Below are 14,717 nucleotides of genomic sequence, written 5' to 3'. Positions count from 1 at the left end.
TTTCTGCCTACTCATAATCTTACCTATACATTGACAGATATACCAAGTTGCTGATAAATGAATCAAATTACACCATAATCAAAATATTTCAGTGGTTCTCTACCACCTACAGATAAAGCTCAAATTCCACATACATTTGACCCTTGAACAACACGGGTTTGAACTATGCAGGTCCACTTATATGCAGATTTTTTTCAATAATAAATAGTATTACACAATCTGTTGTTGACTGAATCTTTTGTTGTGGAACTGCAGATACGGAGGGCTGACTCTGCTACATGCAGATTTTTGACTGCAGGGAGGTGTAAAATAAAGAATGGTGCCCACCATCCAGTTCTACAAGAATCAAGTCATTAGCCACTGCAGTTGCTGACCTACAACACATCTGAAAGGAATTCAGGGTGAAGATCGGGATGAGGCACTCTGTGCTCCGGGAAAACAGGCAAAACAGGCCCTTAGATACTTAGAAATATTTCAGGAGAAACAGTTTATGAACCTGGACCCTTGCATCTTCCCATACTTAGAAAAGCACTAAAATCATTAACTGAGATATGTGCTCCTCGTGACTAGCAGCAACTTTCTACAGACATGTGTGCTTGAGTGCACGTACCCCTTTGCCAAAATCATGTATCTACTGACCTCCCCCACCACCTCTTCTTACTCAGAGCTATCTGAGAGACTGTCTCCCAGACTATAGTCCTCAGTAAGTCCCCAAATAAAACTGAAACTCACAGCTCTCATGTTGTGTGTTTTTATTTCAGTCCACAGAGGGTTGACACCTGCACTGTTCAAGGGTCAACTGTAATGGCATTCAAGGGTATTCACAATCTGACTGAACACACGCAAATTTTCTAGTCTTTCTCCCACTTCACACACTCTATGGTTTTTGCCCAGGTATTCCTGGAATACACACGACCTTTCCTGCCTCTTTGCTTTTACTCATTCCCTCCTGTCTGAAATGTTCTCATCCATTTCCACAGAACCAGTTCTACACCTCTTTTCATCACTCCTCTCAAGTGACCCTTCTTTTATGAAGTCTTTCATGCTCTTCAAAGTCAGAAGTGAACTCTCCTAGCTCTAAATTCCTAGTCTTACCTTCTTGAAGGGAATAAATATTTACTGTCTACCTTAACAGGCAGAGATGCCAATAAAATGCTAAGCTGGAGAGAAAATGATACAGTTCCTTATCTTCTAAGATGTTAGAGATGAGTATATAAGAGTTTTCAAAAGAAGAATGGTGATGGTAATGGTGGTAGAGGGTATGACGTGCTAAAGAATAGCATGGGAAGTTTTTTCCAAAATGCACACGCACCATCCTTACCACCCTCACATCTATTAGGAACCACTGTTCTAGTTTGTGATAGACTCTATCAGAGATAAATATAGAGACAATATCAAGTGTAATGGTCATGGAGTAAATACAGGTTACTATGGAGCACAAGGAGAGGAAACTAACCCTAAGGCTTTTACTACTCTCTATTTTGAATTATAGCTATTAGAATGCATGAATCATCTCCCCTACCAGCCTAAAACTGGTTGAATTATTATCAAGAAATAAGTATGCTAAGTATACTCAAAGACACTGCACAATGCTCAAGAGAACACAAAACTATTTAAAAAAAGTTTTTATTTAAAAAAGTTCTCTGTCCTACAGAAACTTTCATAATAAAACAGAATATGAAATACGAAAAAGTGATTTTTTTAGAGTTTAAAGCCTACACTTGGTTCCAACTCCTGAACAATAAACATTTTAAAATAACATATGGAGAAATATAGCATAGAACCAAAATAAAAATATTATTTGTGTATACATTTCTCTTTATATGTGACATTTTAGCTATCATAATAAAAATGCTAGAGAAGACAAGTAATGTATTTTCTTACATATACTTAGGTAAAGCTTCCTAAAGAAAACAGTATAATGGCAAAGAAGAAAGAGTACTGCAGAGATGTAAATTTAAATGAGGGGGAGGGGAGATGTAATGGGGACTCTAAGGGGAGTTACCAGGTTTAAGTACCCAAGTATCTTCAAGTTCTAATGCATATATGAGGTTAATATAAGTATGGTATATTACAGCATAGAATTAGTCTTAGATGACTTGGAAACAGGCTCTAGCTAGTGCATGAACTAGGATCTGGCAATGAAGAAGACAGGAATGGGCAGATCTGCTTCCCAGCTGAACCTTTAACAGGTTGTGGGTGTCTGAGCTATCAATCCTCTCAGTCTTTGAGCCTGGGGTAGCTAGAGTCCAAGACTGTCACCTCCAGCCAAGAACAAACACATTATTTTACCCTTTCTTTCGTCCTTTATCAATTTTGCTTTGTGTCAAGGCATGAGAAAGGTTGGAAAAACCCAGTGGTAGATAAAAGCCATATAGAAATTTGAAGGAAAAATGTACAGAATGGGAAGTTCAAGATAGCTCTCATGCTACAGCCAAGAGCAGTATTTCATATTCTTTCAGCTTCCCATTTCCCTTTCACATTATCATTTGTTCTTTGATGGTAATGGCACAAAAAACTTTGGCACCTGGCTTAACCTGACATCCCCCCTCCAACTACTTTTTTAAGAATCATCTTGGTAGGGATCTGTTTGAAAGAATGTCAAACGGCCTGATTTTTTTATCCCACTTCTCCCCACTACTGCCTTCTGGATCATCTCTCGATATCAGAGGCCCTTGGACAAGAAATAATCAGCCCTGACGCTGAACTTAGGCTCGTAAGATGATGTGTGCTAGCCTGGTCCCCTCAATGCTGCTAGATCCAATTTATTCAGGAACACTGGGGAGTGAGAGGAAGGTATAGGTGCTATGAATCAGACAGAACTGAGATTCAAATATACCCTGCACTGCAAAATAAAACAGGAGGCTAAACTACAGAGAAGAAAGAGGGTAGTGTAAATAGGCAAAGGCACGTTTTGAGATAAGGCAGCAGACTGGAAAGCATAAAGAGAAAATGCTTCTGAAGAGGTATTCAGAGTTAAGATGAAAAAAAAAAAAAAAATCAACATTTTCAGCTGCTCTAAGCCAAAAAAAAGCCCAGTAGCAACAGATGCTACCCATCTTCCTTAAATACTGCTGCTCTTTTTCCATTCCTTTCATTGCTAACTTTGCAAAAGAGTGTCAGTAGCCTGGAAGCAAAGGTTAGACTGTAAGGGTTTAAGAAGTGTCTTTATCTGCTTACCGCTCATTCACTTCTTAACCCTCTCTCAATATGCTGACACTTGAAGATTAAAAAATTAGTCTCTCCATTTGATACTCCAGAAAAATCATAAATATATAGTGACTCCTTTTGAAATGGTTATGGAGTACTGAGTTTTTAGAGAGTGTCTGAAATGAAAGACCTAGATAAGAAAGAAAGTGAAGACAGGAAGGGACTGATATTACAGGGGCAAAGTAAAAGGGTGAAGGAAGTGGCATTGCCTAATATGCCTACTATTCTGTGTTTGATATGAAATCTGGATAGATGTTCTCTTTATATTCTCTTGCTCCTAATCATTTTATTAGATATACCTCCCATATCTACTGGCTAATTACTACTTATAAATATTTCACCAGACTGTTGGTGATGTCCTCTTGAACATTCCACCAGCACCTAAAACAAATCACTGTCTACCTTCAAACCAGATTTCTTTCATTACTCGCCCCTCTATTCTGTTAATGGTATCCCTATTTTCTTAATTATTTATGTTCAAAACAAAATAGTTTTTGTGCTTCTAATTCCACATCTGAGTCACCAAACTTACATTCTTCTTGGTGCCTCTAAAAGCTGTTATTTCTTTCCCATTTCCAGTATAGTTAGCCTAATTTAAAGGCCTTATTAACTCTGCCTAAATAGAAAGCCTCCTACATGAGTACAGATAGTCCCTGACTTACGATGGTTTGACTTATGGTTTTTGACTTTACAATGGTGCAAAAGTGACAAGCATTCAGTAGAAACCGCACTTGAATTTTGATCTTTTCCTGGGCTAGCAATAAATGCCACATAATCCCTCATGATGCTGGGCAGTGGCAGCGAGGCACAGCTCCCAGCCAACCACGTGATCACAAGAGTAAACAACCGACGCTTATAACCATTCTGCTTTTCATTTGCAGTATTCAATAAATTATATGAGATATTCAATACTTTATTATAAAGTAGGCTTTGTGTTAGATGTTTTTGCCTACCTGTAGGCTAATGTAAGTGTCCTGAAGACGTTTAAGGTAGGCTAGGCTGAACTCTGATGATGTTTGGTAGGTTAGGTGTATTAACAGCATTTTCAACTTACGATGGGTTTATCAAATTGAGGAAGATCTGTACTCTACCACCAGGCTTTCCTCAAAATACCATCTTAGGGACCAAAGTCCAGTCATTTCTATAGTACCACTTTGTGTCACTTTCCCCTGCTTGAAGAACTTCTATGGCTTATTTAGTACTAATCCCCTAAATGAACCCATCGATACAGCGCTCGCTCACCTCGGTGCATTCATCTATGCTATTCCTTCTCTCTACAGTGCTTTCTCCCCCACATCCTGCCCCCTCACTGTCTTTTGAGTAGTTAAGAGCATAGGCTCCGAAGACAGACTGCTATGTTCAAATCCTGCTCTGCCACTTGCAGCCTATATGTATGTCCTTAAGCAGGTTACTTAATCTTTCTATGCCCCATCTTTAAAGTGGATCTATAAATTGTACTTGACTCACAGGGCTGTTCTGACAGATTAATACATGTAAAGCACCGAACAGTACCTAGAACATGATAACTATACAATAAATGCCAGCAATAATTAATAACTGTCACCTTAAAAGCCTACTAGGAATTCCCTCTGCTCTCAGACAACTAAAGGCTCCCTCTTTTATATCCACACAGCATTGTATATTTGTACTATTTTTGCAGTCAGTCTTAACTCGTCATAGTTCCTTTAGACAGGAGGCTATCATGTTTCCATATTCCCCAGCATTCCATATTCTGTAGTCTTCCACAGTAGAATTCAAGCACAGACATAGATTTTAAAAGATTTATGATGGACCTCTGTTGCCCCAAGAGCTCTGTGTGCCCAGAAGTGTATACAAAAGTATTTGAGATAAGTGGTGAATGCGAGCAACTGCAGGTGAAGAGTGACAGCCAGAGTTTATGTCACACAGGTCAGTTTGGTTTGTTCCCTCATTCATTCATTTTTCCATTAAGTTCACAAATATCACTGAGCACTATGTACATCCTATAGACACCAGGCAACCTACCTGCTAGCTGTTCCCTGTCACAAGACTCTACAGTACAAACAATAGATTATGTTTATTTCAAAGGCAGCAGAAAGTTGAGGAACCAAGGATTTCTTTTGACCCAAACATTATTTACATACATTATTTCATGGGTCATTTAAGAGCTACCTTAGTAGCATACACACCAGTGTAAAAACAGTGGCTGTCTTTAGGTTGGGAGGACTGTAGGTGCTTTTCTTTTTCCTTTTTATTTATCTTATGTGAATACCGATTGATTTTGTAATGAGGAAAAAAAATACTAAGTTTCAAAAAAACTTTTAAAAAATTCTCTCATTCTGTGGCTCAATTAACAAATTCTACAGCCCACACACATTATAAGCTTTAATCATCTTACTATCTTCCAATTTTTGGAGTAACAGAATAGTGTTAAACCAAGCTATTTTTAACTGAGTAAAGTCTTCCCCTCAAGAATGCAAGTACTTAACTGCTTGGTTGAGGATATCTGGGTGTTGATCTTAGTAAAACTATAAAGCTAACCAAACAAACAGAATCAAACATAGGGCTCAGCAAACATCAAGTACTTAGTACAAAATATAAAGTGTGAATATACGTACATACATAAAATCTGGATGGATGTTCACCAATATATCAATAATGGTCATCTCTAGGTGTGGGGATTGGCATGATTTTTACATTGTTCTTTATGCTTTTCTTATATTGTCCCCAAATTTTTATAATGAGCATATATTATTTTCATAAAGACAATAAAATTATTAATAAAGACAGCTGATTAGTAGTAGTAGTGGCTTAATACCTGCTAGACAGGATCTAGATCTTTGCTACTTAAAAGTACGGTCCTCAGATGAGCAGCACCAGCATCATGCTGGAGCGTGTGTCAAAACGCAGAATTTTCAGGCCATACTGCAGACCTACTGATTCAGAACCTACATTTAATCTACATTTTAAGATCCTCAGGTGATTCATATTTGCATTAAAATTTGAAAAGCACTGATTTGGACACTACAGCCTTTACATCCAGGGACGATAGGAACAACATCTGCCTTCTTCATTGTACATCCCTAGCACACAGCAGTGCCTGAAACACACAAGTATTTGTTGAATAAATAAGCATGTAAATGATATTACTTCTGAATAGACAATCAGAACGACAGTGGAGACTGTTATCTGTTTGAATTATTTTCTGCTAGCGTTCCCAAAAATGATTGCTTAATATTAATATTTACTGTAAATACTGTTAAATTATTTTAATAAAAATGCTGGCCCCCAAAATGTAATCCTTTTTGAAAAGGAGTCCTAGCTCATAGCTCTGAGATCTACATGTCTCCTTCAATCATTTCTCTAGTCTCCTGTCTATGCGCACACCTTATAGTTACTCTTTACAATCTCTCCCTCAAAGAAAACTCATTTTCAAGATTTTAAATACCACCTGAGAGAAAACTTACTACTTAAGTTTCAGTCTATAAACCCCATCTGTCTATATATCCAACTCTATTTCCTACGCCTCAAAGTTAACAATTTTATTCTCCATCTACTATCTCCCTGCCCCCTTCAAAGAGAATAGTTCTCCATCCTCACAGACTCATGTTTTACAGGTTTTAGAGAAGAGAGACCACCTAATCCAAGAACATCATTTTACAGAGGAGGATAGGATCTGGAAGAAATAAATGACAGCCCAAGAGGCTAGTTATTGGCAACGCAAAGCTACAATCTGCATCACCTTACTCCCAATACATTATCACATGCTAAAATTCTGATAGAATCCTCATTTTTATCAACAGCACTTAAACTCACTTTTGAGAAACACACGTTCAAAATAACAATCGCCTAAATCCAAGAAATCAAGTACTGTATATTGTTGACATTTCTGTCATTCCTTTTTTCTTCCTTTTCAGAACGTACTGCATTTTCTTTCCACTTGGGGTTCCTTCAACCTCTAGTGCCATACTTCTCAAATCCTCCATCCTCTCAAAGCCTACCTCCGCAAATATACTCTCAAATGCCTATTCCTGTCTTCTGTATCTTTATCTATGGTGCTCAGCAGAGATAGCTCCTGATGACTCAAACCCTATCCATCCTCAAAGTACAGCTCAATCCCAGCCTTTTCTACTTTTCCCAATTCCTAATGCACTGCTCCGTCACTCACTTTCATATTTGTTCATAGGCTGATGTTTATTCTTTGGAACCTGCTATCTTCAAAAGTAGAAAGAACCTGTTGTTATCTAGGTCCTCTGTTTACATCTGAGAAAAATGAGGCCCAGAGAGAAGCGACTTCTCTCATGTTACTTGAGAAATTGGTGATGGTGATGAAATCTGAACTCAGTTCCCCAGATTCCTATCCAAAGCTTCGGTCATCTCTCTCTCTCCCTCTCTGTTTCTCTCTCTCTCTCTCTCTCTCTCTCTCTCTCTCTCTCTCTCTCTCTCTCTGTGTGTGTGTGTGTGTGTGTGTGTGTGTGTATCAGTCTTTCCCGACATCCCCCAGTTGATAGTGCAAGCAAAAGGCAGACGTCAAAGCCATATGAAACTTTATTTAGCATGGCTAGCTGTGTCCACCCCACTATTAGGCACACAAAAGGGACGCTTCAATTCCTCCAATTGAACTGAAAGCTGAACCCAGGGGGAAAGCATAAAAGAAAGGGATGGTTAATTAAATTACCCTCTCTCTAGAAAGCTGCTGTAGCTCCCCCACTGCCCAAGGAAGCACTCCACACTCTCTCATGGGGCATCAAGGTTCGTTCCAGTTGAGACCCAACGGTAGCTCCCACCACATTTCTGGCCCTCCCGTCTCCGCACCCATTCCTCCAGCCATTACCCTAACACGCAGTGCTGCCCAAACGCGGTAGTCCCTTTCATGCTTCTGCACCTTTGCACACACGTGCCCCACAGCCTGCAATGCTCTCCTCCCTCCCGCCGACCCCTGCCCCCGAGATCCTCTTGCAAATCCCGAGACAGCTCTCAGGACCCTACTCAAACGTCACTACCCCAGCCGGGTCCTACAAGGGTCTCGATCGGCCTCCAACACCGGACCTGTCCAGGGATGAGGATTTTACTTGCTGACAAGCCCAAGAGCGTGGGAGGGACGCCGAAGCGCACATCCACCCCGAGGTGCTCGTGGACTACCTGAGTATCCCCCGCCCGGAGCGCGCTCGACCTATGGCCCGCCTGGGCCGAGGCAAGTGCCCATTAGGCTGGGGGAATGCCCAGTGACGGTACCCGAGCCACCGGCGACAACCAGCCTGAGGCGCCCACCGATCCCCGGAGGCCAAGCCGCGCCTCTCACACCTTACCTCCTCCAACGCCAGCGGCAACGCCGCTTTACGGCACTCACAGCAACCGCTGCAAAAGGGGCCGTCAAGCGCGGAGCCTTTACGTACCGGTTGGGTTGGTGTCGCAGCCGTTGGCCCCGGCCTCCGCCGGGTCTACTGCCCACGCTGCTTCCTCACCGAAGTTTACGGAGCCCGGCGATTTCCTGGGTTTGGGGATTTAGACACGTAGGCAAAGCTCTTTTTATCTGTTGCCTAGGTAACAACTACAGCAGGGCACTGAGGCGATCTGAGATTTTAGGAATTGCTCCTAGAATTGGAGAGGCACCAGCTGAGCTGTGTTTCCCAAAGTGTGTCAGTTTGCCAGATAAAATATAGGATGCCGGTTAAATATGAATTTCAGATAAACAACGAATAATTTTTGAGTGTGCTTTGCAGAGGGATTCGGAATAACTCCCTGAACTCTGGTTTGGGGTACCATCGGGTGAGATGGGAGATAGATTGGGAAACAGTAGCCGAGTTAATATTGCTCTTGAGGTTGAGGTGTCTGTGGGACGTGCAAGCTCCCGCGGACTGTTATACTCCTGTTAAGTACTGGAAATATACACACATTCAATTCCGGACCTGGTTGTTTAACTGTGTAATCCAAAGAATTATTGTTAAGGATCACAGACGAATCAATTTTGACATAATCTTGAAAACTATAAAGCACTAAACAAATTACTGTAATTTGAAGTTCTTTCTACAAAAATTACTATTATCAGCCCATGGTGAAAACTGAAAATACTCCCCTCATATATTTGAGTTGTTTTCTAAACTTTTTTTTTTTTTTGCATTTTGAAATCATTTTATCATAATAGTAGAGAATGCTGGTATACATAACATACATTTATTGTTGTAGTACATAATGTTGTATATACATTTTCTTACACCCTGAATTATTTTTAGTGGGCTAACTTGGTTTCCAACTTGATGCATAATATATACATTTTTGTGCCCTCTAGCACAACGCCACGTACCATTATGTATGCTCAATAAAGCACATGGAATCTAAACTGTTTTTTGGAAAAGTATAAAATGAAAAGTCCTTTTCCTTCTCATTTCCCAGGAGTTATGATCCTTATCAGTTACTTGTTTTTCCTTCCAGAAGTTTTCTGTGTACATACAAGTTTATGCTGTATGTAACCAGACGAGGCCAGTACTCCAGAGACAAGTGTTAGTGGAAAAGGAAAAGTTGCTTTATTCAGGAGTCCAGCAACATGGGACGATGGTGGACTGATGTCCTAAGACCATCTCCAAGCTGCTAGTTAGGAGACAGAGGTTTTAAAGGCAGTGTGAGGGAGGGGGCAGTGCGCGTGATCAGCTTGTGCACAGTTCTTGGATTGGCTGGCATCAAGGTGAAGTTTCCAGCATCACCAATCTTCTGGTTTCGACCAGTATGTTGTCTATGTGCTTGTGGTCAGCAGTTTTCATCTGGTGGGGGTCTGCTTCCTGTTAAAATAACTTAGGACTGTGTGTCAGACCTTCATTTATCTCTTTCAGGGAAACGGGGAGTTTGATGATTCTATGTGGCTGGTTTATAGTCTAAATTGTTGCCAGTTTCCCAGCTCAACAGCTATTCTTTGTTTCTACATCTTCCTACTTCCTAATCATTCACTCTTGAGCCAGCCTTCTGAGAATCAGGGGAGGCCTGGGAGACTAAAGCTTTTCTACAATCAAGAGGCAGGTGGAGGACATGGGGGTGGGGGGGGAGTGTCTGTCCCAGGAAGGCCCCATAGGGTCCTGCTTGGTTACAATACCCCTTTTTCTTTGATACTCCTCAATCCTGAGGTGTGGAACAAGAAAGGAAGTAAGGTTTGGGATAGAGAGGTTAATCATAAACTCAGCAGAGGAACTCAGTTTTAGGGAACTCAGTTTTATGTAGAGTCCTCTTATTGCTTAGAACTGGTAGTTGGTAGGTTAATTTAAAAAGTAGGTAGAGAGTGGCACAGACTAATATATACTACCAAATGTAAAATAGATAGCTAGTGGGAAGCAGCCGCATAGCACAGGGAGATCAGCTCGGTGCTTTGTGACCACCTAGAGGGGTGGGATAGGGAGGGTGGGAGGGAGATGCAAGAGGGAGGAGATATGGGGATATATGTACATGTATAGCTGATTCACTTTGTTATAAAGCAGAAGCTAACACACCATTGTAAAGCAATTATACTCCAATAAAGATGTTAAAAAAAAAAAAAAAAAGACATAGAAGAAGGAAAAGAAAAAAAGTAGGTAGCACCCAGAGGAAGGAAGTTACCAAAGACTAACAGGATCATTGGACACAGGTGCTAACCTGAGGAACCAAAGATGGTAAATTTTGAACATCAAAATGAATAATTGCTATTGATTAAAACACATCAAATACATGAAAATTCTTGACGTCATGATTCCTTAAAAATGAAACTCATTAGTCATGATTGAAGATTGCCAGGGCACCACCTCACTATCCTGAAACTTGATAAAAATATCAAGCATTTATCCGGCCTTTCTTATTGGAACAGGATTTCAGTGTAACCAAAATGCTAATGAGAATTCCAGCTAATAAATGAAGAATGAACAATAGAACAATCATTGCTACTCCTAATGAAGTATGAAGGACAGCCCTCATCAGTAGAGGCTAAAATTAAGTTGAAACGTTGATGGGGAACTTTTCAATAGACGGATTAGGCTGGCACCACCTGAACCCACTGATCAATCTTTTTAAGTGGGACAACCTGCGATTATGCACTTTCGGATGTGATGCAACAGAAATTACACAGCACCACCTGTGAAGGATTCTTGCCTTAAAATTGAACCTGCATTTAACCATGACTCTAGATTTAACAAAGGCTATAGAGAATCGATCAGAATGTGGGACACTCTACAAGACAAATGCCCCAGTTTCTTTATCAATGGCATTTAAAAGGTGGGGGAGGGAACTAATACAAAATCAGAGACTTAAGAGATGTAATAACCGAATGCAATGCATGGACCTTGTCTGGATCCTGATTTGAATAAAGCAACCATAAAAAGACATTTTTGAGACAACTGAAATTTTAATATGGGCTGGGCCATTAGACAATATTAATTTCGCCAGGAATGTTAAGGGAATGTGGCTGTGTTTAAAAGAAAAAGTCATCATTGATGCATATTACAGTACTACTTATGAGTGAAACTTTTTAAAACTTAAGAAAAATGACACAAACATGGCAAAATGTTAACAACTGATAAATCTAGGTGATGAGCATAAAGGTGTTCATTATAAATAGCCTCTCTACTCTTCTGTATGTTTGAAAATTGTCATGATAAATTAACAAGAAAAGGGAAAAATTATCAGGTTCATAAATGTAAAGGGCACAACAAATCTTGTTCCATGTAAAGCTTTAAAAAAATGCAGTAATAGCAGAGGATTACATTAGCCATTTTTTTTTTTTCTTATTTTTTTCTTTTGTTTGTGCTGCGTGGCATGCGAGATCTTAGTTCCCTGACGAGGGATCGAACCTATGCCCCCTGCAGTGGAAGCACAGAGCCCTCACCACTGGACCGCCAGGGAATTCCCAACATTGGCCAATCTTTTGATTTGAACTATGGTCTTTTTAAGTGTGGATCAACTGATTAGTTTTTCTTACATAAGCCACAGACATAATAGATCACCTGTAGTTTCTGGTATGTTTCTTTAAAGTGGACCAGGAACTTACAGATACAAGTGAAGGAATCTCAACTCAGAGTCCTAGATTTGTATTTTTCTTTTTTTGCAATCCTCTGTAATTTACAATTATCTTGGACACAACTAACTTGTCAGCCACTTGCTCTTCATCGCTAAAGTTCCCTCCACTTGAATTTCATTGGTTTATGTAATATTTAAATTATATAATTACAACAATGCCACTGGCGTAACAAGTTTGGGAACAAACAGCTAACTAGAGGTACACATACCATGCAACTGGTGGGAGCGGTACTCCTCCAGCATACAAGGGGAGCCCAGCTGTGAGCCTTCAACTCACCATGACTCCTAGTCAGTATGCTTTAACCTGGTTAGCCAGTCCAGCCGGAGAAGGGGTACAAGGATTGGTGAAAACAGCCTCTAGTATAAGCAAACATCCATCTTTTAAAAATTATTCAGATGCTGAAGCACATACACATCCTGGCCCACCCTAACACTGTGGGGCCCAGGGCAAGAGTAGAAATGGAGGCCCAACTTGACATATATTTTAAGTGTCTAAATAGGTAAGAGTCAATCATATACACATATATACATACATACACACACTTCTATCTTGACAAATATTTCTTCTCAAGGAACAGAAATCTAGGTTCAAAACTGAATTCTCAGACATGTGCTGGAAAGTGATAACATGAGAACAAGGTTGGCCTGTTCTCCCCACAAGTCCCTGGGCCTTTTTCCTTTTAACGTCTAGTTACAGCTTGCCACAAGGGTCCTGGTAAGCATGAAGGTGGACACCCCAGTCTGCACATCCAAGCCCCATCCAGACTCCTCCCAAACTGCCTCCCCTTGAGTCTAGGGGTATACACCTGTAGTGCAGTGCAGGATGGATTTGGGCAAGAGGCCTGCATGTGCTGTGTAAGCAAGCTTTGGGCTGGTGGGACATGGAATTATCGGGTCCTAGCTATCTGGTTCATAGCCAGGAACACAGACTGCAAGTGGGCATGATTTCTTTTTTTTTTTTTTTTTTAAATTATTTAATTAATTTATTATTTAATTTTGGCTGTGTTAGGTCTTTGTTTCTGTGTGAGGGCTTTCTGTAGTTGCGGCAAGCGGGGGCCACTCTTCATCGCGATGCGCCGGCCTCTCACTATCATGGCCTCTCTTGTTGCGGAGCACAGGCTCCAGACGCGCAGGCTCAGTAGTTGTGGCTCACGGGCCCAGTTGCTCCGCGGCATGTGGGATCCTCCCAGACCAGGGCTCGAACCTGTGTCCCCTGCATTAGCAGGCAGATTCTCAACCACGGCGCCACCAGGGAAGCCCGGGCATGATTTCTTGGCTCCTTCACTTTTTCATTCCATGGCGAGGCACAGCCAGCGAGTGAGGATCATGGCAGGGAACCCCTCTTGCCCAAGTCTAAGTATACACACACACCCCCATGGTACCATGCTATATATACTGTTGGACTTGCTTTTTCCATTTCATAGTATCATGAAAACCCATTAATAGCGTATTCTGAATCAGCTGTGTAGGGTTACCTGGAAGCATCACAATCTAATCCCATGACCTTGTGCAAAATGGGCAGAAACATACTACTAGTACCATGGAGTATAAATGTAAAATGAGGTGTAGTAAGGGAAACACTCAGACAGAAAAGTAGAAGGCACAAAATTTCCTGAGCTCTCATCCCAGAGATCCAGTGAGGCACACAGTAGGACTGGTATACCAAGGAAAATGTTCTCTAATTGAGGAAGCCAATTCCCATAATGGTCTACGTAACAGTTTGGGAGGGAGGCATGCAGAATATATCTAGACAAGTATATAATAACTTGTGTAGCAACTTAGAAAAGGGGAGCCTTCAGAATCTTGGTAAGCCCATTGTTCAGTTAACAATTAGGTTATTTGTATTTTGCTATCAAAATGCTGCAATGAGTACTTATTTGTGAGTATATATGTAAGAGAAATACCTAGAAATGGAATTCAACTTTTCAAAGGTATGTATATTTAATACCTTAATATTACTTAATTGTTCTCCAGAAATGTTGCACCCATTCACACACTCCATCTTCTATATGAGGGTACTGGTTTCTCAATATCTTTTTGTCACATTCTTCTCCCTGTGAGTCAAGACTATCCAGTATCTCTTCATTCTTCTCTTGGTGAAAATGATCTTAGTTACAGGAGATCCAGTCTCGCCTGGTCGTAGATTGGTTTTCTTTTTTCTCCTAAACTGGTTTCAAGTTAGAATATAAACTTTAAAAAATCTTAGGTTCTGGTTCTCTCCTAGCTACCATCTACCAAAATGTAATGCAAGATGTGACAAGCTCCAAAGACAGAAACTAAGTTCCTGGTTTATGTTATAGTTACTTATAGCATGTTTCATCTTCCATCTATAGCTGCACTGTACCAAACAGCAGCTATTAGCAAGATGTGGCTCTTTACATTTAAATTACAATAAAAATTTTAGTTCCTTAGCTGAACTAGCCACATACATAGAAAGTGCTCAACAGCTGCCTATGGCTAGTGGCTACTGTGTTGGACAGCTCAGATACAGAACCTTC

At 40.6% G+C, this 14,717-nt stretch overlaps 1 protein-coding gene across 6 annotated transcripts in view; it reads right to left on the bottom strand.

Annotated features, from left to right (window-relative positions):
* The window catches only part of FKTN (fukutin), an 85,151-nt gene extending 76,627 nt beyond the window's left edge, over positions 1–8,524 (bottom strand). For 4 of the 6 annotated variants that reach the window (XM_036855811.1, XM_036855810.1, XM_036855807.1 and 1 more), the window contains exon 1: positions 8,499–8,522. The gene's annotated coding sequence lies outside the window, so the exon portion shown is untranslated. Of the gene's footprint in view, positions 1–6,007; positions 6,108–8,498 lie in introns of those variants that run through there. The other 2 variants (XM_036855809.1, XM_036855808.1) reach the window with 2 other exon arrangements.
* Between the last annotated feature and the right edge of the window lie 6,193 nt (positions 8,525–14,717).

The sequence above is a fragment of the Balaenoptera musculus genome, chromosome 6 (assembly GCF_009873245.2).
Source record: "Balaenoptera musculus isolate JJ_BM4_2016_0621 chromosome 6, mBalMus1.pri.v3, whole genome shotgun sequence".
NCBI classification, from domain to species: Eukaryota; Metazoa; Chordata; class Mammalia; order Artiodactyla; family Balaenopteridae; genus Balaenoptera; species Balaenoptera musculus.
This window is presented reverse-complemented; position numbering and strand designations above follow the sequence as displayed.